Here is a 25755-nt window from a genome sequence, read left to right on the forward strand (position 1 = left end):
GTTCTACATGAAATTCAGAGGAAATAAAAGAATAGTTTACCCTAAAGGAGAATTCTCTACCCCTCATCTTTTATCTGCTTAAAGATATAAAATTGTATTTGTCTTCCTTTTGATATTTCAGATATGTTAGGCTTAGTTTATAAGGCTCAAGTCCAAAGTACCATTATCCTCTTAACCCTCTAGACATTGCGGGTGTAGCCCATAGCCTTCGCAGAACAGTTTGGGCCTGAAATCAGGGTACAGGGAGCTCTCTCCCCTCCTTCCATGATTAACTCCAAGGGTCAGGGCCTTTCTCTATTACAGCAAATGAATTTAATTAAACCTGCTTATGAAAAAGCATGCCTTACATTAAGTTTTACAAGTATAAAAAAAGAAAGAGAAGCACACATGTATGAAATTTGAAAATATTAAGCTAGAGATGTAGGCATGAAATGAGATGTTAACAAAGTAGAACAGAATGTATTGTACAACTAGATTGCTCTAATCTGACCTTACAACATGGCTTTTAGTAGAAGTACATCTTGACCACTGCCTAAGGGAATCATTACTGAGGCAATAGTTTTATCAGGTGCTATCTTACCTCAAATATATTCTTGCAACATAGAATGAGCGGATAGTATTTGATCACCACTTACCCAAATAACCAATTCCCAATTCCCCCAAAACAATAGCAAGGGTACAGGCTGATAAATAGTTTTCTGCCAGTTAGCAACCTCTCGTCAATCCACAGTTGACTAATCTTGGTTTTCATAATGGCCTTCTACTCTTATCTCACAATTCACAAGGTCTTAGAAAGACAATTTCTATTTATTCATTCATCCATTCGTTCAACAAATATTCAGTGAGTACTTACTGTACAATAGGTACTCCTCAAAACATTAAAAACAGGGTAAAAACTCAATTCTAGCTTCCTTACCACTGCCACAGCAATTATAGAACATTCTATAGGTTCACAAAGTATATTCCAACACCTTATCTCCTCTGGCACATTAAACTGGTCACCAAACAAACCTCTTGGAGAAGATGAGGCTAATTCCATCCACTTATCTCTAGGTTGGTAGGATTTGTTTTCATAACTTCAGCACCACTTAACAAGAACTGTTGTGGGACACCTGGGTGACTCAGTGGTTGAGCGGCTGCCTCTGGCCCAGGGTGTGATCCTGAAGACCAGGGATTGAGTCCCGCATCGGGCTCCCTGCATGGAGCCTGCTTCTCCCTCTGCCTATGTCTCTGCCTGCCTCTCTCTGTGTGTCTGTAATGAATAAATAAATAAAATCTTAAAAAAAAAGAACTGTTGTGTCCCTGCATTATTCCAAACATAAATAATGATAATGACATCTCTGCGGAGAGAGACCTAATAGCAATTTCTTATCGACAAGTGGTCATAAACGTAGGTGATGATGCCATTGCAAAAATCACCATTTATAAATAATACAATGCACTGAAAAACTAAATGCTCCTCTGAATAACAGAAATGATGTAAGCTGAGATAGAAAAATAAATGGACAATGTGCTGTGATATGAAGTGTTTTATAAATATCTCCTTACATCATCCTAAACTTGGGTGGAAAATTAGGGGGAAGAAGCTGTATTCACATGTGTTTTTCTCTGGTTCCTGAGTACTTCTCAGAATTTTCCTCAAAAGGTGGTCAGTTTTGTACTATAGGCCTTAGGACAATGTCCAGATTTCTTTAGGTGGACTTGCTAAATTATTAAATAAGCTCAGGCAAATGATATTACTAAATATTTTATCAGTACCAATAAAAGCATTTTGAACACATGGCAATATTTTCTAAAAATAGGTGAGTTCTAGAAGCTTCAGAGCTCAAAAAAAACAAATATTCAAAGAGTAGTGCGGATTTCTCATATTTAAAATGTGGGCGTAAGATTCGTATTTGCAAAAATTTGATTGTCTCTTCCAATATGTGAAAAATAATTTAAACACATTGGAAATGGGTGGCTGAATGTTAGTGGTCATTTGAAACAAGTTTCTCAGAGGCCATATCTAGAGGTCAAGAAATTTTAAATCTAGTTTTATTTTTCAGACCAGAGTGAAATTAACAAATGTTGAAACCTATTAATTTTACAGATGATAGTGGATCCCTGGGTGGCGCAGCGGTTTGGCGCCTGCCTTTGGCCCAGGGTGCGATCCTGGAGACCCCGGATCGAATCCCACGTCTGGCTCCCGGTTCATGGACCCTGCTTCTCCCTCTGCACTGCACTCTGCCTCTCTCTCTCTCTGTATGACTATCATAAATAAATTTTTTTTAAATTTAAAAAAATTTTTACAGATGATAGAGGGGCCCTTGGGTGGGTCAGTCCATTAAGTGGCAGCCTTCAGCTCAGGTCATGGTCCCAGGGTCATGGGATCAAGCCCCAAGTCGAGCTGGCCACTCAGAGGGCAGCCTCAGCCTTCTTCTCCCTCTCCCTCTGCCATTCCCTCCTAAGAGAAGTGCCCTCTCATTTTCTCTCAAATAAGTAAAATCTTTTTTTTTTTTTAGTAAAATCTTTTTTAAAAAAGTTATAGATGATGGAAAAATGAGGAGAAAGAAAATAAGAATGCCCTGTTTCCCTAGGACTTCAAAGAATCCTACAGACATAACTTCATCTAAGAAAACAACTCTGCTAATTATATTACATATAATTATATTATTATCTATAATAAGATAATCTCATAGTTGCCTGTTTTATAGAAAGAGAATTCAAGCCTTTGGAAGAAGAATTGTGCAAAAGTGGAAAAACCAGAAAGAAACCCCCAGATCTTCTCTTCGGCTCAGACTATACCCTTCTTGTAATTTGAGGTGTATTTTCATCCTGATCTAACTGGCTCAGTGGATTATGAACCCCTCCATAGTGGGAATGTATCTCCTTCATGTCCACATGTGTCTCTTTCATGTCTCCCCTACCCCTCTTCCTGTCTCTGCTCACTTCGATTCTTTTCCTCTCTAGTAACTTCTCAGTCTTTTTGTAGGCTTCTCTTGACCAGAGACCTCCTAAGTCTTGTTGGTATTGGTCCTTCCTTGGCCCTTTGTCAAGTCCTGGCCATTAGCCCCTGATATCTTTCTCATATCCACATTTGCTTCTCCATTTCTACCGTTGTTGCCTTCTGTTTTTCAAGTTTTCATCATTTCTTTTATGGACAAGACACCAGCCTCCTTTACTGGTCTCTCTGACTCCAGACACATTTCCTGGCCACCCATCCACCACAATGCCCCCAAAGCAGCTCTATAAAAATCAATCCTTCGTTCACCTTCAGTGGATTCACATCCAGAACAATAGAATTGGCTCCCTTTCTATGTAAACAGTCTAATCCTACACCAATTTCATACTTTTTAAAAATCCTTTGTTGTTGCATTTTATGCTCTAGAAATAACAAACTCTGTAATCTTCGAATATGCTAGGCCTCCCTGCTTTTCTATGTTCTGTTTCTCTGCTCTACCCTTACGTATAGCTGTCAATGCCTATAAGCCCCTCAAGTCCTGCTTCAAGCATTCCCTTCTCTGTGAAAGCCTTCCCTGACTCCCCAAGGCAGGTTTTGTCCTTCCTCCTCCACGTCCATTGCATCCATATACAACTCTTTGAGCACTGACAACATAGACTGTGAGGCAGGATCATATTTTAATGAACTGGAAAAACTCAATCTTCCCCTCCTGTGTGTCTCCTTTACTACTACTATAAAATAATTCACCTCAGGTCACCAAATGTGTAGGTTTATCCCCACACCAAGCAATTCTCTGTAACAGAGTGGAGTTCCCTACAATTCATTTTTAAAAGACTTTTTTAAAATAAATTTTAAGTAATCTCTACACCCAAAGTGGGGCTTGAACTCACAACCTCCCCGAGATAAAGAGTTGCAGGTTCTACTGACTGAGCCAGCCAGGCACCTTGACCCCTACAATCTTTTTTTTTTTTTAATATTCTTATTTATTTATTAGAGAGAGAGAGAGAGGCAGAAGCAGACTCCATACAGGGAGCCCGACGTGGGACTCAATCCCGGGCCTCCAGGATCATGCCCTGGGCTGAAGGCAGTGCTAAACCGCTGAGCTACCCGGGCTGCCCTGACCCCTACAATCTAATTCAATTCTAACTGTATCTACCTGGAGTTAGTGTCGGATCCCAAAGGTTACGGGTTCAGTCCTATAAGACTGTTCCCTCCCTGCTTCAGATGCCAAACACAAGTAGTAGGTCTCCTACAACCAAGTAGTAGTTGCCCTATAATGTCTGCCTGATTTGGCTACAAATAGAAGGTTCCACAACCCCTTCCTCAGGTTCAATTGATTTGCTAGAACAGCTCACAGAACTCAGGGATACATTTACTTAGGTTCATGAGTTTATTAAAGGATATGACAAAAGATACAGATGAATAGGCAGATGAAGAGATACATAGGGCGAGGTCTAGGAGGGTCCGAATCCAGGAGTTTCTGTCCCTGTGGAGTTGGAGTGCATCAGCCTTCCTATGTCTGGATGTGTTCGCCAACCTGGAAGCTCATCAAATTCTGTGCTCTTGGGATTTTTATGGAGGCTTCATTGTGTAGGCATGATTGATCATTAATTCCATTTTCAGCCCTTTTCCCTTCTTAAAAGAATGGGGGGGTGGGGCTGAAAATTCCAAGTTTCTAATTGTGGTTTGGTCTTTTGAACCATCAGCCCCCATCCAGGAGCCATCCTGGAGCACATTCAGAATTGCCTCATTAGAAAAAAGACACTCTTTTCACTTAGGAAAATGCAAAGGTTTTGGGAGCACTGTGCTTGGAGCCAGGGCAGACACCAGTATATTTTTTTTATTATCTCACATATATTAAATTATATAATTTTTTCCTTTTATATCAAGGTATAACTTGCAGATAGGAAAGTGCACAAGTCTTAAAGTGTGCAGCTCAATGGATTTTAGTATGTGCACTACAGCAGCACCACTATCCAGAACGAATACAAACTCTCTTATGCCCCCTCTAAAACAGGTAATGACCTGTAAAGGTCATTGATTGTTGCCACAGATTAGTTTTGCCTGCTTTTGAACTTCATATAAATGGAATCATATACAATAATATCTTTTTATGTCTGACTCCTTTTTTTAACACTACTATCTTTAAGTTTTATCTATGTTATTACATACAGATGTAAATTTAATTGCTGAGTAGTATTCCACTATGAGACTACCATAATTTATCAGTTCTTCTGTTGATAGCCATCAGGATTTTTCCAGGGGGTTTTGTTGTTGCTGTTGTTGTATTAACTATTATGAATAATACTACTGTGAAAACTCTTGCACTATCTTTTGGTGAATCTAAAGACTCAGTTGATACAGACCCAAGAGTGGAATTGCTGGTTCATGAAATATACCTATTTCAGATCTAGTAGAAAGTAAGCAGGTTTCCAATTTATACTCCTGAAGGCAGTATAGACAGATGGATAATCATCTATCCATCTGATGGCTAGGATTACACATCCTCAGCAACTTAGTATTGTCAGTCTTTTTAATTCTAGCTCTTCTAGTGGAGGTATTAGTGGATTTCACTGTGATTATCTGGAATTTTCTGTTTCTAGGATCTCCTGTCACCTCCACCCATCTCTCATTTGGGCAGTAGTGAGAATATTCTGTATTCAGTGCCCTCAACATGGGCTTTGTAGAGTAGAAATGCAGACATGAAAAGACAGAATTGATTCCTAGCTTTTCAGTTTAAAAATAGACTATGAAACTCATGCTAGAGGACGTAGCTGGAGAGAAAATATATTTAGTCCCCAAAGCCTTTCCTTGGAGCATCAGTATCTGGATTTTGAGTACCAAGGGCTAAAATCTCAAAGAATTTAGGGCAATAAGTATTTCTCATCAATAAATTTGAGAGAATGCATGCTTGTAAAAGACTGGGCTCTTCTCACTCTAAAGTTGGTAAAGATCTTTGGAGCAGAAGTGAAGATCAAGAACAAATCTGATGAATGTCCTGCTCTGGACCAAGTCTGAGGATGGAGTGAGGAGAAATGATGGAACCTCCATCTTGGTAGAGGTCTACCAAAGGAGAGGAAACTTGTCCCTAAACACCAGTATCATAGGACCTGCCTGCACCCAGCATGCAATGGGCACAGAGTATAAATGACTTGAAGGTGCAATGAGACAGTCCCACTGACATTCCCAGAGCCATAGAGTCAGTTGAACAAGAGTCAAACATCCCATGGTCTGAAAGAGATGTGAAGGTAACTGAGAGAGCAGATGAGCCTGAGAAAATCTTATGATTACAAAGAAAAAACAGCAGTGGATAATTGCCTGGACCTTCTGATCAATGATCTGATGAGAAAATAAAGTCACCTTGGAGATTCCAGTGGGAAAGAAGTCATTTTTGCCCCAAAGCCTGAAGGCAGGGCTGGTTTAGTGCAGGTGGATTATACCTTTGTCTACATGGTGTGATTTTAGGGATTCAAGCAGCCCCCTTCCTTCCCATCTGCTCCTGTTGGGTGATGCCTTCTATTCAGTGGTACTCTGTTGCTTTAATTTGAGATTTTGATCCCTGCTAAAATGGAGACACATTTGGGAGATATAATACTTTGAATTGCTATCAATGCTTAGAGTGACCAAAAGAGTTGAGGAAATTTTTAAATAAGAGGTAGTAAGGTGGAGAAGAAGAGAATAACAGGTACCTAGAGATTGAGAAAGGGGCTCCAGGAGTACAGAAAGGAGACAGAATGGAAAAACCTGGGATGCAGATTATGGCCTTTGCAGTTCCACCTTTGACCTACTGTGCCTCTGCAAGAATAGAATTTGATTCTGGATCTGGGAAGACTGGAGAAAGAGAACAGAAATGACTGCCGCTCCCCATCTCCCTTTCTCACAGTAGTCATTGGCACTCTAGGAATTGCCCTGGATGGCTTGGCAGTAGTTTTCTGTCTTAGATTAATTGATGCTTCTCTTTTATTTTTTCTAAGTTTATTTATTTAAGAAATCTCTACATCCAGTGTGGGGTTCAAACTTGAGACCCCAATGTCAAGAGTCACATGCTTCCCTGACTGAGCCAGCCAGGTGCCCCTACTTGGTGCTTTTCTAAGGAAGAAGAGAACTGAGTTTGACTACAGTAGAAGTAACCCTTGGGACATGTGCCAATTCGCCAAATTATTTCCTGGGCTTGGGATGCAGAGAACTATGTAATTATGAGACTGTGATACATGTAAGTTGGCTTAAAGAAATTAGATACATACACCCAATTGCCAAGAGCAATGAGAAAAGACAGATTTGTTGAAGCCAAATGGATTTTGTGGAGGCAAGCAACTTAGAGGCCTGGGTTTTCTGATGAGAAGATATTGCTGAACTAAATCCAATTATTGCAAGAAGTAACTTTCACCAAAGCAAAGAAATAGTGATGGCTCTGACAGGGCTGTGACAGGCAGGATCTGAAGGTGTGTCCCAGAATTTCCTGAAAGGATTGACTGCCAGAGCAGTCCATTGTTCTCATTTAGTTGGGTCTTCTCAAATGGGGTGAAGAGGATCTGTCTCTCTCCAAGGTCATCTCAGCTGTGCGTCTGTCCAGCTATTGAACAAGTTATGTACCGGCTTGGTGTAGCTTAGAAACAGGTGTGTAGTCATTGATTGTAAATTAAGCGTCTTTGGAAACTCAGCACCTCAAAATGAAATGGAGTCAGAAAAAAGATTCAAGAGATGTAACTTTCTACTTCTACTTCTTCTTTGATCTTCACCCTTTCTGCCAATGGCTCTGCCAATTGCTCAGCCTCTTGGTTAGCATGGTAAAGTAGCTCTTGCTAGGAGCCAAGGAAATCCTTAGAGTCTTCATCACCAGGTTATCTCAACATAAGGTTAGCAGAACTTTGGTGCTAGAGCTCGAAAGGCAATAACATGCCTCCCAGAGATTCTCCTTGGCAATTTTCACAGGGAGAGAAAGTGCACTGGGGTACGATGTTCCTTCACTGTGCCTGAGAGACAAACTTCAGGTGCAAAAATAAAGAAATGCGTAAGAATAAATTCATACTAATGTCAAAACTGAAAAAATATTGAAAAAAAATCAAGAGTCATTTGCAATGCTGAAATTAGTATCTTAAAATCAGGATAATGGAAATATCAGCAATTTCCCCCAAAGATCACTGTCTTAGGGTTCTCCAAAGAAACAAAACCAATAAAACAGATACTGATATAGATTTGTGGAAGTTTTTTATGGGTAATTGGCTCACATGATTGTGGAGGCTGAGAAGTCCCATCTGCTATCTGTAAGCTGGAAACTGAGAGCCAGTGGCATAATTTAGCTAGCGTCCAAAGGCCTAGAACCAGGGGAGACGATGATGTAAAACCTAGTCTATGGACAGGAGGTGAAATGAGATGTCCCAGCTTAATCAGTGAGGCAGAAAAAATAAAAAGTAAATTCCTCCTTCCTCTACCTTTTGTCCGATTCAGGCCCTCAATGAATTGGATGATGCTCACCCACACTGGGGAGAGCAATCAATTTGCTGAAGTCAATGAATTCAACTGCTAATCTCATCCAGAAACACCCAGACACACCCAGAAATAGATTTAATCTCGGCAACCCATGACCAGTTGAGTAGACACATAACATAAAATGAACCCTCACAATCACAATCTTTAAATGTGTCATACACATGTATATATTTAATGCATGAGAGTTTTTCCTATGGTTTTGGTTTTTTGTCGTTTTGTTGTTTTGTTTTAATTTAGCACCTTGAAGTGTTCAGCTGTTTCCTCCTTCATGTGGGTTTACATGGTAGCTTTCAAAAGGTATTCCTCAAAAGTTTATTATCTTTATATTTGGGGGATCCCTGGGTGGCTCAGTGGTTGAGCATCTGTCTTCAGCTCAGGTCGTGATCCTGGGGTCCTGGGATCAAGTCCCACATTGGGCTCCCTGCATGGAGCCTGCTTCTCCCTCTGCCTGTGTCTCTGCCTCTCTGTGTCTCTCATGAATAAGTAAATAAATAAATCTTAAAAAAAAATTTTTGGATTTAACTTAGAAACAGTTTCATTTAAACAACATGCTGGGGATATTTTTCAGTGTAGGCAAGCTGGCCTTGTAAGGAAGGTAGAAAGCAAGTAAAATGTGAAGGGAAGTCCTCCTTCACCCTCATTTATAGTTCATGTTCACAAATTGTCCATCCTACCACTTCCCTATTCTTCCTTTGCCCTTCTAAAATTATCTCAAGATCTGGCCATGTTCCCTCTAGGATGAAAGCACATTTATAGTGAATGTCTTTTGTGGTCACTTTTTATGATCTCCGCTCCTAAGGAAGTGAATGCAGATGGAATGAAGTTGGGTCAGCTTCCTTTCTCCAGACTTCCTGCTTCCTTGCATCTGTCCCTCGCATAGGGACCCCTGAGACCAGGAAATCTTAGCCAGTCCCTTCTTCATTCCTACAGAAGGAGCTACATGGCTATCCACAGCCATTTCCCCCTTCTTCCTGGCTAATAAACTTTTATTTTACTGCAAACATCAGTATGTTCAGGTCAGCAAATAGGATCAGTTACTTTCCCCAGCCTCTCAGGTGGACAGATGGGAGTGGGTGAGTGGCAAAGTTTTGGCTGGCGAGCTGGAAGCGGAAGTCAAGTAGGGTATCTACAAAGCTCATCAAAGAGGGGGCAGGGCTCACCCGGCAGACCACTTCATATTTTCCCCTTTCCTGCTTGTGTAAGTTTTTTTTTTTTTTTTAAAGATTGTATTTATTCATGAGAGACGGAGAGAGAGGCAGAGACACAGGCAGAGGGAGAAGCAGGCTCCATGCAGGGAGCTTGATGTGGGACTCGATCCTGGGTCCCCAGGGTCATGCACTGAGCCAAAGACAAAGAGCCAAAGGCTAAGTCACCCAGGTGTCCCCTGCTTGTGTATGTTAAGCACAAACACGCAGCACACTACATGTGCGTCGCGGATATATGTGTGTTTAGGAGCACATCTCAATCACACCAGAGTGGGAGGCCTGCAATCAGGCACAGGAAATGGCTGGTGCGGGTGGGGAAAAGCAAATTTTAAAAAGAGAAGGGCCCTGCATAGACCTCTGATGAGAATGTATTCTGAGATTGTTGTTTGTTCAACTCAACCTTGCACCTGGTATCTTGAATACAAGGGGAGGGGGGTGGAGAGAAAGACAAAAAAAATAAAGAGCCATTGCACAAAGTTATTGTCAATGGCCTTATGAAATTCTGCAGTATGACACATGGAAAACATTCACCTGGCATCATCAAGTCACTCGGGAGACCATGACGACTCCGCTAGCCTCCAATCTTAGTCTTGCGGAGTCTGACTTCACACCTGGGAGCTCTCAAACGTCCAGCCATATGGCAGCCAGGGCTCTGTGGCGAATTCTCTGCTTGTAGTACCTGTCCCTGCAGATGTGAACAGGAACTCTGGGGTTCAAATCCAAACACTGAATTCCCTTTCAGGATACTCTGTCCTGGGTTTGGGCACCTACCCAGCTTCAGGCCCTTGATCAGAGTCTTTACACAGCTGCCCCTTTGAGGACTCAACAGACCTAACTTCCTGTTTGGGTTCTGTCCTCCCTGGGGGAAACTGCTGGCTGGCTTCTTCCTCTAAGCAGAGGTGCATAAACTTAAATGTTAAGTAAAATCTTTGAGTTGTGAAAGAGGTTTTTGACTTGAGAACCTTGCGGTGGAAGCCCAAGGAGGTGTGTGTAGGCTGTCATAACCCACCATGAGCCATGCCTCCTGTATAGTCACCTCTTTTTGACTCCTTTTTTTTAATTCAATTAATTAACATATAGTGTATTATTGGTTTCAGAGGTAGAGGTCAGTGATTCATCAGTCTTATATAACACCCAGTACGCATTACATCATGTGCCCTTCTTTTTTTTTTTTTTTTTTAAGATTTATTTATTCATGAGAGACACAGAGAGAGAGAGGCAGAGACAGAGGCAGAGGGAGAAGCAGGCTCCCTACAGGGAGCCTGACGTGGGACTCGATCCCAGGTCTCCAGGATCAGGCCCTGGGCTGAAGGCGGTGCTAAACCACTGAGCCACCTGGGCTGCCCCTCGTGTGCCCTTCTTAATGCCTGTCACCCAGGTAGCCCCATCGGCCCCTCCTTCCCTCCATCAACCCTCAGTTTATTTCCTATGACTGAGTCTCTATGGTTTGTCCCCCTCTCTGTTTTGTTCTCCCCCTCCCCCTATGCTCCTGTTTTGTTTCTTAAATTCCACATATGAGTGAGATCATATGATCATTGTCTTTCTCTGATTGTTATTTCACTTAGGATAATACCATCTAAAAAAAAAAATACCATCTAGTTCCATCCACATCATTGCAAATGGCAAGATGTCATTTTTTGATAACTGAGTAGTACTCTACTGTGTGTGTGTGTGTATATATATTATATAAAGAAAATGTGGTATATATATATATATATTCTTCTTTATTCATCTGTTGATGGGTATCTGGGCTCTTCATAGTTTGGCTATTGTGGGCCATTGTTGCTACAAACATTGGGATGCAGGTGTACCTTTGGATCACCATATTTGTATCTTTGGGAGAAATACGTACCCTCTGCTTTACTCTTGATGGCTCTGTGACCTGCTTTTACCAATAGAATGAGCCAGAAGTGATGTTGGGCCAATTTGAGGCCTAGAACTTAAGAAAGCCTCGAAGCCTCCACTTTCCTATTTCATACTCTGGGAGAAACCTGCTGCCATAAAGGAAGGCTGACCACCCTGAGACCACCACACTGTGAGGAAGTCCACAGGAACTTTTAGGGTGGTTTATTATCTAACACTAGAATTACCAAAACAAAGAGCTACTCTACCCCCATACTCTCCCCATACTATATTTAGGATTTAAAAATAGAAAAATGTAGAAATAGAAAGATTTGCGGTTAATGATAGTATTTCTTCACAGAGGGAGGGTGGTCTTTTGGCAGATGATCTTCCAACAAAGCTTAAGAGCAGTGCGTGTTAGTGCAGAATTTTGTGTGACTCCTAACTTCATCTCACAGCACGTCTCTTCCTTTGTCTCCTCCTCTCCCTGCACTGCCTCCCATCCTCTGGATTTGCCTTATGCTTCTCCCATATCTGTGGGCTTGCCTGCGTGTACCATCTTTGTGTGATGGCTCCTGCCTTCATCTCTGGGTATCAAAGTCCCCCCAGTTGTTCCAGACCATCGTGAAGTAGAACAACTCTGTGGAGTTTCCCATGAATGCTACAGCCCCCGTGAGGGCCCCTCCTCTCCTCTCACCTCCATTCCCAAAGCATTTCTAGAATAGAAAACTCATTTAGCCATTAGCCATTTTGTAACATCATTTCCCTTATTGTCTTGAAATGATATGTAATGTACTTAGATTTAACTTTACATTAGTTTATTTCCTGCTCCCTGAATGAGATTGTAGCTTATCAGGCACAGGAACACATGTGTGTCCCCCCAGTAGAAAGTCAATAAATGTCTATTGATTTCTACTGTACTTTCCAATTATCACCAGTCCAAAGGACCCAATAATTATATTTTCTTTCTTTCTTTTTGTATAAAGTCTGAAATAGTACTTTTGCAACATGAATTTTTTAATTTATTTTTTTATTGAGGTACAATTGACATAAAACCTTATATTAGTTTTGGATTTCTTTTTTAAATCTTTCATTTCCTATCAAAAGGGTTGTAATAATTTTAAATATTTGTCCAAGACTGAGAGGGTTCCTGAGAAGTGGAACCTTCTGTTTTAAAACTGATGTCAGGAAAAAAAAAAAAAAAAAACTGATGTCAGGGGGGCACCTGGGTGACTCAGTCGGTTGGGCATCTGACTCTTGATTTCAGCTCAGGTTGTGATCTCAGGGTCGTGGGATCAAACCCTGCATTGGACTCTGCACTCAGGGCAGTATGCTTGTCCCTCTCCTGCTCCTCCCTGTGCTCATGTGCTCACTGTCTCTCAAATAAATAAATAAAATCTATAGAACATAAATAAAAGTGATGTCAAGAAGCAAGAATTTCTGTCCCCTTCAAGGGTCCTTCTAGCCAGACTAAGACTAAAATTGACATAAGGGAGATTAACAGGAGAAAATCAAATTTAGTAGCATACATTCAGGGAATCCACAGACACAGAAGTTCCAAAGACAGACAAAAAGGTTATTCTGAACTAAGGGGAAGGAGGTGAGGGCTTGGGATTTCAAAGGGAAGGAATGCATTTCACAGGGCAGTTAGAAGAAGAGCAGATGTTTGGTAATGAGATGTTTGTCCGGCCATACAGATGGATCACTCAGATAAAATTTATCCCTGCTGATAACCCTTATTCTGGGAAGACTCCCAACTTAGATTCTTCTATGTAGTTAAGGGAAGGGCAAAACTGTCTTTTGAGCCCGTAGGGTCTCTATTGCCTTCAACTCAAAATAACCTTCATGCCAAAGTGGCTCATCTTGGGGTGGCTGCCTTCAACCCCTATACAGGGAACGTCTTGTGCAAACTGGCGTAAGTTGGCCACCCTAATTCTGCAGGTTATTGCCACATCTAGTTCACACGGTGCCCCACCCAGGGTTCCGACTGCAGAAACTGCAGAACAGCTGCCCAATCCTGTTTTCACATAAATTGCACCTGTGCCCTGTAAAGTTCAAGCAGGTGGTCTCCCAAACAAGTTTCACTCTCATTTAAATTTGATAGAAAGGTTTTTGAAAACCATTTGTGGTAATTATACATTAGCATAATGGAGGTTGTTGTCATGGTAGCAGCTATAAAAAGGAAGGATAAAAACTTGCTGGGTTTTCTCCACTGTGATTCTACAGAAGGAAGCTGTATGTAACAAGCACATGCTGTCCAGACCCCAGACAGTTTACTGTAGTCCCTCATGCAGCAAAGAAAGTTCAGCACTTCACTATATGTCTTTATAGCATTTATTACATATATTATAACTTGCTTCTTTACATGTCACTCTTTTTTTTTATTTTTATTTTTATTTTTTTTATGATAGTCACAAGAGAAAGAGAGAGGAGAGAGGCAGAGACACAGGCAGAGGGAGAAGCAGGCTCCATGCACCGGGAGCCCGACGTGGGATTCGATCCCAGGTCTCCAGGATTGCGCCCTGGGCCAAAGGCAGGCGCCAAACCGCTGCGCCACCCAGGGATCCCCTACATGTCACTCTTTACCTGCCATTACTGTGAGCTTCTCAAAGACAAAGACTGGTGTGTTTATTTGACAACATTTATAAAACACATATGATGTGCCAGATTGTGTTCACTGCTCTTTACTAATGTTAACTCATTTAATTCTGACATCTCTCTTATTAGATAGATGCAATTTTTATTCCCATTTTATAGATGGGGAAACTGAGGCACAAAGCAGCTAAGTAACTTGCCAAGCTAATAAGTGACAGAGTTGGAATTTGAATTCAGGGGGGGAAGAGTTCTCAAGACAAAGCTCTTGGCTCCTGGTGACAAGGTTCTTTCCTTTCCTTTACACCATGGCCCTCCTCCCCCAGGTGCATGTGATGTCTCTGAAGGGGCTGGAGGCCAAGGTGGCCAAACCAGCCCACCAGAACACTGCTCCGTTGGGACAGTCTCAAGTCCCCATGCTCAGTCCAGCCAGTTCTAAGAGAAGGTCCTACTGCCCCTCCTTTCAGGCCTTTCTTTGAGGGTCACAGTCCCTACCAGTTTCTACATGTCTGAACTGTGACTCTGGACTGGGGTCCATGCCCTTCCCATAGGATTTCTGGACCCCATGTGAAGCAAGGGATATGTTTGGACCTCTATGTTAATCAGTATCCTTGAGCATGACAGAATGGTTTCAAAGCTCTCCGAATATTTTCTAATGGTTGGGAAACTGACCTATCTAAACTTCACAGCAGTCTTGTAGAGTGGTGGAAGGTATAGGGTTTAGAGTTGTGTTGCCTAATCCCACATGCTAGCTAGCCTTAACTCACTTGACCTAAAAGGATGTGTCAGATATATTCATCCATTCATCTGTCCCTCCATACAAAAATGCACATAGACTCACACATATCCAGGTGCTTTAAATCCTTTCTGGAATAGTCCAAAAAAAAAAAAAAAAAGCCAGGATTTTAAAATATGGATATGTATAAATGTGTCAGAGTATGAAAAAGAATCCCAAATACTATAAAATATTACTTAAAATATGATTTTATATGCTGTAGAATATGACTACACATCACTAAGGAATAAATGAAACTTTAATTAGCCAAAGGGAGGGTAAATATTCCCACCTCGATCCAATACAGACTCCCCACCGGCCCTCCCATTTTCTATCACCTCAGTCTATACTTTTTTTAGTACTACAGTGACTACATCAATCCTTTTTTTGAAGGAACAATTCAAGACTTTTCTGCTCACCACTGAAAATTGTGTCTCTCTGCAATAGGTCAAAGGTCAGACCAAGAACAGAAATGACTATACCTTCACAGCTTTACCTCCTGCTGTTATTAGGCCCTTATTCACTTTCAAGATGCTTTATGTAATAAGCCAGTTGCAGCTGCAGCTCTCTTAAAAGGATTTCTCGCTTTCTGTATGACTCTTCCTTTGCTTCTCTATTATGGGGATCATGGGGACCAACTTTTGGGCAGGAGGAGAAGAAACTTAAGGCAGTTCTTCAAGCAACACTGAACTACCTGGAAAGTCTCCCCCAGTGTACAGGAGACATTTACTTGTTATTTTCTGGACGACACTATCAAACTCCCCTTAGCAGTAGCTGTTTAACATTTTCCTATTTAACAATTTCAGGCCCATTGTGTGTGGTCTTCACTTGGCTTAGAGATAGGTGAATTTCTGTGCACAAGACTTGATGAATGAGCTATTTAGAGATGAACAGTCATCCATTTGGGAAGGCCTGAAAATATTCCACTATTGTAAAGTGTGTGTTTCTGAAAGTATTATGTTGTAGATCAGTCACCCTGATTTCTTATTTCTGCTATTAAACGGTATCAGGCAAAGAGCCTGGGGTGAAATTGTGATGTAGAACAAGCTTGACCTTAGTAGCTACTCTCATGCCCTTATTATTCACAGTTTCCTGGTTTCTAGAACTCTGACCAAGGGGATATTATATTAGCAACTCATTCGGATCGCACTGCTGAGATAGGGATGCCAAATAGGCTTCAACTCCTGTGCCAACTTTGATTAGCCTGTAGAGGCTGCCAGCAGCACTGCGTTAAGGATTCTAACTCCAGACTCCATGAGAAAGCATGCTGTGATGGATTACTAACATCCCCCATATTGGGAGCGTGCCACAAAACTTGCCTAGAACTTGCCATCCTGGCATTAAGAATTTAACATATTGCTGTGGGATATTTGCATGTTAGAAGAAGAATGTGAAAGAGACAACACTTTATTAAAACACTGAAGATAAATGGAGGTTCAGACATTTGCAGAAGGCCGATGGGAAAAAAATAGCTGGGAGAAGCCATAGAAAGAGAGCAGAAGAAACCGAAAGGAAGATCTGTCCTAAGAGACACTCAGGGGCAATTGGGTGGCTCAGTCAGTGAAGCATCTGACTCTTGGTTGCAGCTCAGGTCATGATCTCGGGGTCAGGAGATGGAATGCTGGATCCTGCAGGCTCTGAGCTCAGCAGGGAGTCTGCTTGAGATTCCCTCCCTCTGCCCCTCCCCCTGCTCATGCTCATTCTCTTTCTCAAATAAATAAATCTTTACCAAAAAACAAAACAAACAAACAAACAAACAAAAACAAAAACAAAAAAACAAAAACAAAAAAAGCCAGCCAAAGGAAAAAACAAAAGAGAGACTCAGTTTGAAAGAGCACAGAAAAAGTGCCAATCCTAGCTTTGCAAACCACCATTTTATGGATCTAATATTGAGTTTAAATTTTAGTTAAATATATAAAATTTGCCCAAGGTGCTGCAATTTATTTTGCTGCTAATATGGTTTCTATATAACACCACCACCAACTTTCCATGCTTCACATTACACTCCTTGGTCTGTTGCTTATTTTATTCTCTGTCTGTGATATGAGCCAAGGAGCTTGAGAAAGTGGGCTTACAGAAGGCACAAATGTACCGTATGTTGTGATCAATATGCCCTTGGCAGTCAGCAAAAAATAACTCACCCAAGTGCTGCCACTTATTTGGGCACTAACATTTTTCCCAACAGGGTGTAAGTAAGAAGCTCCTCACTCAGCAGCACTGCAAACACCAAATTCTTTCAGTGCCTTAGTTTTGTATGTCCAAAATGGAAAATAGCAGCCACCAAATCTATCATAGAGAGATGAAGAAAAGGTGGTCTGTTAAAAAGACTCTCTTAACAGAGTTAGATATTTCTAGAGCACAACGATTAAAAAAAAAAAAAGGACTGCAAGTTTGGAGTCAGAAGACATGCTGTGCCTTTTAGTTGACCAGGAACAAGGTCCTTTGATCTATTTTAGACTGTTTCCTAAACCATAAAACAGAGACACAACAACCTCCAACTTACAACCAAATCATTGCTGGTTGACAGTTGAAAGAGAAGCCATCATGAATGGAACTCTGATTTTCTATAAGCACAATCCTATTTCCTACCACAAACATTATGATATTGATCATAAAAAGTAGAACAAAAAAATCAAATATAGTTACAGGAATTTATTAAATATGTAAAACAACACAGGCCTAAAAACTTCATAGGAAAGCTCCTTTTGAGAGGCTTTCTGTTTGGCTTAGATTTGTTGCAGCTTATCAAAATATATGGTCTATGAGGACAACTTTTCCTAAGACATTACTCTATGGCAAACAAAGGATTTCTTCATTCCTCCAAAGACTAACATACCACATTGAAAATTAGGGTCATCTGTCTTGCACATATTCATTGCCAATTTCATGTGCATGGATGCCTCTGAAAGTCTTTGAGTGAAAATGCTTCTATAGTGCCGCCTTGCTCTTCCTTTGAAGAGAAGAATCCATTGCTGAGCTCCATAACCAAGATTCCAACATTCCCATTCTGTCTGTATCTGGACCTTTAACCTGCAGCTTGGTCTGCGTTGCCAGGCCAATACAATGTCCTTGGCAATGAGTTCCCAGCCTTTCACTGTTTTTTGGGGGTTGTTCTTTTTTTTAAATATATATTAGGTTTGGTCATGGTGGTGAAGTTCTTATTTCCAGTAATAAATTCATTAAAAGTGAGGGTCAAAAGTCAAAACATTTCAAATGTGGGTGAAAACATACATGAAAGTGCTTAATAAAATACAAAAGACTGTTTTATTTTCTTTTTTTATATTTACTTATTTATTTTAGTAAATCTCTATATCCAAACACAGGGCTTGAACTCATGACCCTGAGATCAAGAGTCAAGAGTCACATGCTCTTTCAAATGAGCCAGTCAGGCACCCCTAAATTATAGAAGACTTTGTCAACTGAAGATAGCTGAGCAAATATTGCATATTGTACTTTATCTGAAGTAATGCAAAAGCTCACAAAGGTAGAAGTTTTAGGATGAAGACAACCAGAGGGGGGACAGTAAAGCAGAAAAGCTTGGGAAGAAAAGTTGGAAGCTTCCTCATAAGCTTGCCTACCACAGAGAAGGGGTCTCCTAAATTATCTTAGGCCAGTGGCTAGTTTCTGTGTCAGAGCTGTTTGCTTGGTCAGCTAAGCTTGGTCAGCTAACTCTCGTTCTCTGGAATCTTTTCAAATTCCAGTTTTTCCAGGCAATCTCAGTATGTTTCCTTAACTCCTACTCCAGAGGGGAAAATTGTTTCTATTTGTCTTTCTTTCCCATCTTTTCACTTGGGTCTTTGACCCCATGTTAATCTCAACCGGACCATTCGTTTAGTTTTTTTTCATAGAAATGGTGTCTTCAAAGAATCAAAGCAAAAGAGGCTTTAATAAGCAGTTTGCAAGTGAAATGTGACTCTCCCAGGCCAGTGGCAATGAGTTAGAGACGCATCACTTAGCTGGTTTCAGGCTGAGCTCCAGAGCTGCTGGCAGTTCCCAGGGAGCCACTGCCCCCTTGTGTCTCAACGCTGGCCAGGAATTACCCCACGCCGGGGAAGAACATTTGGAAAAATCTGTAAAAGATTATTGTGGGCTATTTCTGCCTCTCAGATTTGTTGGTTGAAGTAAGATTTCCTTTCATCTCATGGCTTTTAAAATCATTCTTCCTCCCCAATATGCACTTTTTAAAAGTCATATTGTGTTATAATTATCAAAGTAGTGTATACTTCTTGAAGAAAAATTCACGTAGAATTATTTAATTTTGTTAACATTTTGATGTATTTCTTCCATGATTTTTTTTTCTTTCTCCATATAAGGAAACCCAATTTTACTTGGAAATAGAAAAAAACCCACAGAACTATGAAATCTAATTTTATCATAAATGTTATATAAACATGATCTCTTCTCCACAACAAGAAAATCAACTTTCAAGTTTGCTAGAGTACCAAGAAACAAATTGCCTTTTTTCTTTCAAAAACTATAAGATGATGGGACGCCTGGGTGGCTCAGTGGTTGAGCGTCTGCCTTCGGCCCAGGGCATGATCCTGGAGTCCCAGGATCAAGTCCCACAGCAGGCTCCCTGCATGGAGCCTGCTTATCTCTCTGCCTATGTCTCTGCCTCTCTCTGTGTGTGTGAGTGTCTCTCATAAATAGATAGATAAATAAAATCTTTTTTAAAAAAGACATAAGATGCAAAAAATAGCACTTTAAATCATAGAGCCTTATAAAAATTGCCTATAGTTCCAATTCTGTGAATTACAAACACTGTGGTGAATACAACTATTAAACACATTAAATTGAATATTATCTTATTTTCAAGACAAAAAATACCAAAATTCTTTGCTCTAAAGATGGCCTGTGGAATTAGGAAATTTGGCAGTCTAATTGATCCAGTCATTGGCAACTGCTTTCAGTGTGATTTTATCATATTTCTAAATGTCGTGTAGATATGTTGCTTCCTCCTCACTTTGGAGAATGTAGAAACAAAGGCTTAGATCTGGGCATGTCGGGAGGAGTGGAAAAGGAGTCATTTGTTTCTCCAAGTTCCTTTTCTTCTATATCTTAATTGTTGTCCATATCATCTAGGTGTGTATACCATACAATATAAATATGAATGTATGGTGTCAGAGGGAGTCTGTGACTAAGAACTGGAATGGGCTTAGAGGAAGTTTAATGTAGCTTCAGCTGCTTTCTCTTATCCTTTATTCTCTTTGGGGATCTTGTGACAAAGAGGATATTTCAAAAGAGTCTGGAACAGGAGTTCTCCATTTCTTTGACCCACAGATCACTTGAATTCTACAGGAATAAAGTTCCATAGGCCACCTACTTCCTATATACCACTTTTAAAAAATGTAGATAGGGGCACCTGGGTGGCTTAGTCAGCTGAGCACCCAATTCTTGATCTCAGCCCAGGTCTTAATCTCAGGGTTGTGAGTTTAAGCCCTGTTGAGCTCCACACTGGGTGTAGAGCCTACCTAGAAAAAAATGCACATAGACATTTTAACACTTTCAATACAGAAAAATACAACTTCCTTCTGTAAAGATGATCTAGGGGAATTATGTAATTTGGTCATTTAAATGATCCAGTTAATGGCAATTGCAAATGGCCATTATTATGCATGCACATAAAATAATAATGCATAAAACTGAACAATTTTACCAAAAAATTGAATATTAAACATTAATTATAACAACTCAAAGTCTCTGATTGCTGTTATCACACATTCTTACTTGTTGCCATGCTTGTAATGTGCCCTGTTTTTTATTTTTTATTTTATTTTATTTTTTTAATTTTGTTATTTATTTATGATAGTCACAGAGAGAGAGAGAGAGAGGCAGAGACACAGGCAGAGGGAGAAGCAGGCTCCATGCACCAGGGAGCCCGACGTGGGATTCGATCCCGGGTCTCCAGGATCGCGCCCTGGGCCAAAGGCAGGCGCCAAACCGCTGCACCACCCAGGGATCCCTGTGCCCTGTTTTTTAAATCCATTTTTATTCTTTGAAATATATGAGATTTGAATCCAGATCATGGTAAAACATATATATCCCATATATTTTAGTGGAATTTGCATTTTAGACCAGTCTGTGGAGATGACAGGAAGGATCCAGAGAGATCTACTTGACTAGCTTTTTACAAAAGTAGCAACAGGGTGCTCTACTTGAGAGCAGGTGAGGGCAGTGTAAAAGGTGGGCACACATTTCTCAAGAGATGGCTCAGCAGAGCAGAGGCTGCAGAAAGCCAACCAGGCCACAGGTACCTGGATGAGGTTCATCGCTTTAACCATTCTGGCTTGTGGTTTCTCTTACCATCTCAGTTGATTGCCTGCATTCTGATTGAGACTGTTCGAATGAATTCCTCATGCCCCAAGGAAATTTGGCAATTGTCCTTCCCATCTATCTACTCTAGCTCTCTGCCGTCTTTGCCTGCTTCCAAAGTGGGGAGAGCAAACTACAAAGCTGAAAGCTAATGCCAAGCTAGAATTTAGTCATAATTATTATCTTGACCTCTTGACCTGCCTAACCAGACCCAGAGAGACAATGTCATTTTGAGTATTGTTCCTCAGTTTTCTCATCTCTAAAATGAGAACATTGGATCAGTTATGTATCTAAGTCTGCCCCCAGTTCAAACACTAGGAGTCTGTGTTTTATACTTGGGCTTCATAGACAGAAACAGCGTTTAGTTTAGCCAAGAAAAAAAAATTCAGTGTGTCAAAACAACTTTATACCTTAAAAAAAAAAAAGAAAAACAAAGTGTTTTCTTAAAAATAAATATTACTCAGCAAATATTCCAATAAGCAAGGATGCAGAAATTCACTGTTGGGCAAGAGTCAAAGCTTATTTCTCTTGTAGTGTGTGGGTTGTATGTTTAAGTTACCTTGCCTGTTTGGGGGGAAGAAGGAAATTTGGGAAGGTTAGTGGTTTTGTCGTCATTATATCATGAGGCCTCCCAAGCCTTCCTTCAATCAACAAATATGCCCTGTGCTAGGCACTGTCTCAAGCATTGAGGATCCCATGATGAGTAAGACTGGTAAGATCTCTATCCTCTAGGAGCTTCTATTCTAAAATTTTCCATAGACTATTCTTTTCACCACTTACTTTTGGTGATTATAACTACTACATATCATCTTTACAGTCAGACTATTTTTTTAAGAGTGGATAAGGGGAATTATTTAATAAAGGGTGGATACAAATCTGAATTTGTAATACAACTCTGAGCATATTTAGGGCAGCACTGCATGTATTACATAACAGTGACAGTGAAAATAAGGGCAGGCACTCATTTACCACAAAAAGTGCATATACAGGTACAATATTTTCAGGAAGAAATGTAGTCTCTTTGAACATTTTTTTAAGTTTTTTTTATTTATTTATTAGAGACAGAGAGAGAGAGAGAGAGAGGCAGAAGCAGGCTCCATGCAGGGAGCCTGACGTGGGACTCGATCCCGGGTCTCCAGGATCACGCCCTGGGCTGAAGGCGGCGCTAAACCGCTGAGCCACCGGGGCTGCTCTCTCTTTGAACATTTTAAAAATTTTTTTATTGGAGTTCAATTTGCCAACATATCTTTGAACATTTTTTAAGTAGGCTCTATACCCAACATAGGGCTTGAGCTCACAATCCCAAGGTCAAGAGCTGCATGCTCTGACTGAACCAGCCAGGCGCCCCTCTTCCAACATTTTAAGTTGGTTTGTCTTCTAACCAAGTAACTCCAATCTTAGGAGTTTGTCCTTAAAAATGCTTGCGCACATAAAGAAGGATACATGTACCAAGATGGTACTGCAACATTATTTGTGACAGTGGAAAATGACAACCTAAATGTCCATCATTGAGGAACTGCATAAATAAACTATGTTATATCCATATAATAGAATATAATGCAGTTATTTTTTAAATGAAGTAGATCTATATGTAACGACTGGGGAAAATATACATGATATATTGTTATAGGGCCAGGGGTAAGTAAAAAAAAAAAAAAAAAGAAAAAGCAAGCTGCTTTTCTTTAAATGTATAGTTTTCTCTAAAACAGACAACATTTCAAGTCTGCTAAGCACCTCATATGTATTATTTTATTTACTCCTCACCGCAACATTGGAAAGTAGGTACTCTTATCATCCTCACTTTACAGATGAGGAAACAAAGTTAAATCATAACTTGCTCAATGAATGTAGATATGTTATTTGGAGCTCATGTGCTTAGTCACTCAGTTATATCCAGGAACCACTTCTCCCTTTAATTAGGCTAGTTTAAGCTGGAGGTTTTCCCCTTTCAACCAAGAACATCCTAACAATCCAAATATAGCTCAATAGAGACTAGATAAATAATAGCACAATCATACAATGGAATACCATGTAGCTTTTTAAAAGTCTGAGTGGCTCAGTCAGTTGAGCATCTGCCTTCGGCTCAAGTCATGATCTTGGGTCTCGGGGTCCTGGGATCAAGTGCCACCGCCTTGGCCTCCCTGCACAGTGGGGATTCTGCTACTCCTTTTTCCTCTGCCTCTCCCCCCAACTCATGCTCACTCTCTCTCTCGCTCTCTCAAATAGGTAAATAAAATCTTAAAAAAATAAAAAGATGAAACTACATATATTAATATAAAAACAAACCTAGGGGATCCCTGGTGGCTCAGCGGTTTAGCGCCGCCTTCAGCCCAGGGCCTGATCCTGGAGACCGAGGATCGAGTCCCACATCAGGCTCCCTACATGGAGCCTGCTTCTCCTTCTGCCTGTGTCTCTGCCTCTCTCTCTCTCTCTGTGTCTCTCATGAATAAATAAATAAAATCTTAAAAAAAAAAAACCGAACGTAAGACAGAAAAGCAAGTTTACAGAAAATATATATGAATATATATATGTTTTAAAATAATAGACAAAGTTTATACAAAAAAGCATGGAAGTATTAACAGTTAAATATCATTAAAAAATACTTCAACAAGGACACCTGGGTGGCGCAGTGGTTAAGTATTTGCCTTTGGCTCAGGTTGTGATCTCGGGATGCTGGGATCAAGTCCCACATCGGGCTCCCTGCAGCGAGCTTGCTTCTCCCTCTGCCTATGTCTCTCCCTCTTTCTCTGTCTCTCATGAATAAATACATGTTTTTTAAAAAATTAAAAATAAATACTGCAACAAAATCCTTTTTTTTTTTTTAATTTTTTTTTTTTTTATTTATTCATGATAGGCACACAGTGAGAGAGAGAGAGGCAGAGACACAGGCAGAGGGAGAAGCAGGCTCCATGCACCGGGAGCCCGACGTGGGATCCGATCCCGGGTCTCCAGGATCGCGCCCTGGGCCAAAGGCAGGCACCAAACCGCTGCGCCACCCAGGGATCCCCCAGCTCACTTTTCAAAGGAGAAGTTGACTAACAAAGCCTAAGCCATGGCAAGGCAGGAAATAGGAGCCCTAGCCCTCGAACCAGAACCAGAATGTCTACTTTCTCCAAGACACTCTGGGTCTTTTGTTCTGCTTCCCTGGGCATGTTAGCCTCATGCTCTCCTACCATAGTCTTTCTCAGTAGTGAGGGGTTAGGGCTTCCAGCAGCTTCTAGGGGCACAGCCTCTCAATCTCACCACCTAAAAGGAGAAAAGGGCTCTTCTCTGAGGATGGACTCTGAATGGTCACAAACCCATTGCAGACCAACCCTGTGAGCAAGGTAGTAGGAATTATGACTGACCGTGACTGGTCTAATTTGGTCCAGGCATTCACCTTTCAGCCTGCCTCCAGAGTCAGGGATATGGGATCCTATAAGAAGGTGGCAGCTTCCTTCAGCAAGAAGTTGGGAGCAGAGTGGAAAAGGAAAGGGGAAGGTGGAAGCAAAGCTTCTTTAGGGCAGAAGGGAGAGGTGCTGGGTACACCAAACGATTACAGTGTACTATATACAAGCATACATTTCTCTTTAAAAAAATTTTAGAGCTATTTTCATCTTGTGTATGTGTATATTTTTTTTCTCAAGTGATAAGGATGTATGGACAAGAATGTTCTCTGAAACAGTTTTATAATCCTTAGATGTTGGAAACAACCTATAGTTCACATCTATTGATTTTTTTTTCCCCTTTTGGATTTTCCCCCTTTTTTCCTCTGAGAACAAAGCACCCAATGTCCCATCTCAGCTAAACCAATCCTATACCACCTTACTTCCTGTGACCACAACAATCAGCCTGAAGGGGAACATGTAATCTAACATGAACCAATCAGGGTCTTTGTCCAGAAGAGTCATTTTCTTTTCAGAAAGTACAATTGTTGGGACTGTAACTCCAGGAGATTTTACTCACTTGGAACTGATAGGAAAGAATTATTTCCTGTTAGCTCAGGAAGCTGCCAGGATAGAATCTGTAACTTCCAATTTTGTCTCTCGCACAGGAGGTGAAGCAAGCCTAAGAATGAAGCTGCTTATGCCAAAATAAACAGAGATGAGACATGAAGAGATGGGAAGTCCTGATGCATTAGAGTCCCCAGTTGCCTCTGAGGCAAATAAATAATAAATGTAGCCTCGGAGGCTAATGCTACCCCCGCTCTTCTGCAAATATGACTCAATGGGCCAATTAACTCCCTCGTTCGCTAAGGCTGTTTGAGTTGGGATTCTTCCAGTTTCAACCAAGAGAATCCTAAAAAACAATCCAAATATAGATCAATAGAGGCTGGATACCTTATAGCACAATAATAAAATACTATATAGCTTTTGAAAAGAATAATCTTCATTGACATTAAAAATCTAGTATAAGGAGAAAAGCAAGTTTAGGACAGGATTTTGTGTGTGTGTGTTTCTATGTGTCTGTATGATTTGATAGACACACACATAGTTAGGGAGAGTGAAAAGGACACTGTGTTCCAGAAGGTTAATACAGGTTACCTCTAGGCTAGTATGGGCATGACTTCCACTTTTTTTTTTTTTTGACTTCCACTTTTTAAATATCCTTGTGCATTT

Source organism: Canis lupus, chromosome 13, assembly GCF_003254725.2.
Source record: "Canis lupus dingo isolate Sandy chromosome 13, ASM325472v2, whole genome shotgun sequence".
Classification (NCBI taxonomy): domain Eukaryota; kingdom Metazoa; phylum Chordata; class Mammalia; order Carnivora; family Canidae; genus Canis; species Canis lupus.